This window comes from Chenopodium album, chromosome 1 (assembly GCF_948465745.1).
Source record: "Chenopodium album chromosome 1, dcCheAlbu1.1, whole genome shotgun sequence".
Lineage (NCBI taxonomy): Eukaryota > Viridiplantae > Streptophyta > Magnoliopsida > Caryophyllales > Amaranthaceae > Chenopodium > Chenopodium album.
The window spans coordinates 47,213,099-47,214,867 of NC_137834.1; the positions used below are offsets into that span (position 1 = coordinate 47,213,099).

At 38.1% G+C, this 1,769-nt stretch overlaps 1 non-coding gene across 1 annotated transcript; it reads left to right on the forward strand.

Annotated features, from left to right (window-relative positions):
- Positions 1–297: 297 nt before the first annotated feature.
- On the forward strand, positions 298–403 carry LOC145565165 (small nucleolar RNA R71). The gene has a single exon (XR_014094979.1). It is a non-coding gene; the product is annotated as a small nucleolar RNA R71 (small nucleolar RNA).
- Positions 404–1,769: the final 1,366 nt, after the last annotated feature.

Consider the following 1,769-nt stretch of genomic DNA (forward strand, 5'->3'; position numbering starts at 1 on the left):
GCCATTTGACGAGTCCACTTGAAAGAAACTACCTCATTTCCTAAGTCCAAAATTTGAGTCGACAAATTGTTGATAGCATTGAGTTGTTCCATCGAGCATCCCATAGTACTACTATTGTTTATCGGCTCTTTCTCACCATCTTGCCATTCCATGTAGTTTCTAACTACATCCTCTATGATATCTACAACCTCTTCCTCGGTCATGTTCATGATTGGGCCTCCGGCTCTGGTATCAAGACTTGCCCTCCCTTGAGGACTCAAACCGCCACAAAAAATATGAATTATTAGGTAAGTGGGGATTCCATGGTGAGGAAACACGCGTTGATACTCTTTATATCTCTCCCATGCTTCATAAAGGATTTCACAAGATTTTTGCTTGAAACCTTGAATCAAAGCTCTTGCCTCCACCTTTTTCTTTTGAGGGAAGAAACGGGAAAGGAATTCCTTGGTGACTTCATCCCAAGTTCTTAAAGAATTAGGCTTCACTTCCTTGTCTAGCCACTCTTAAGCTCTTCCAATTAGAGAGAAAGGAAATAGCTTGAGCCTTATGAATTCTTGAGCAACCTCGTTCACCTTAATTGTGTTGCAACATTTCTCGAATTCCTTAAGATGATTTAAGGGGATCTCATTTACTCCTCCACTATATTGCCGTCTTTCAATCAAAGCTATTATTGTCGGTTTGATTTTAAATTCACTATCCGGGATCAATAATGGAGCAATCCCGCTCTCATACTTGTATGCACCCGGAGTACTCAATTGCTTTAATGTAACCCTTAGGATTTCTCCCATGTTAACTTGCACACACAAACTCAAAGGAAAAAATATTAGTAACACGGCTACAAATGTAGCCAAATGAGAAAAATGTTTTTGTATTTTTGAATTTTAGTGAAATAGACTCAATAGTAATAACAAACAACTACGCCATTTCCCGACACAGCGCCATTTTGATAAAGGGTAGAGACTAGGTCGTTGAAAACTAATCTTCCCTTGGTAAAAAAAAATTGTAATCTCTCAACACACCCTTATACCTAGCATAGGAGTCAATCAAGGGTCGAACCACTAGGAATGGGAGGTAAATGCTAATGCTAAAGCTAAGCTATTTTGAAGTAATGAAGTAAGGTGTGTCTATTCTAAACAATCGAAATGAAATCAAATTTATCAAGCACTAGGGTTAGGATCCACATAAACTCGCAATGAATTCAACTAATTGGGATTGGAGATAACTAAGTCGAGTATTGCGAGGGAAAATCAATTAAGCAATCAAGAGAGTATGGTAGTGTAAACACCTAAAAATGTCTCCCCAAAACCAAACCCGATGATGAACAATCTTTCACCACCATTATTGGTCGGGTTCAGTATTTAATCCCGATAGTTCTTTAAAAATTGTATGTAATTAAAATCAATTTTTGAATAGTCCATGGATCAGTCTTCATGTTTAGTTAAAGCATAATTTATTTCAGCCCAAACCTTTTTATTTTATTTTATTAATTTGGCCCAAACCTTTTATTTTATTTTATTATTTATTTATTTTGGCCCAATAAATAATAATAAATCAGAAATGGCACAAAATTATCATTCGTCACTTAAAAATGCTGAACGAAATTAGGGTTAAAAAATGAATTTAAACGGAAAAACGGATTCCAGGCTCCCGCATCACGACAGCTGTCCACCGTGTCACGGGATCCAGTGCCGCGCCACGGTGGGATTCCCCGTGACGCAGTGCTTGTGTTGTCACACGGGGCAATTCCGTGTCCTTTCCGCGTAAACCCT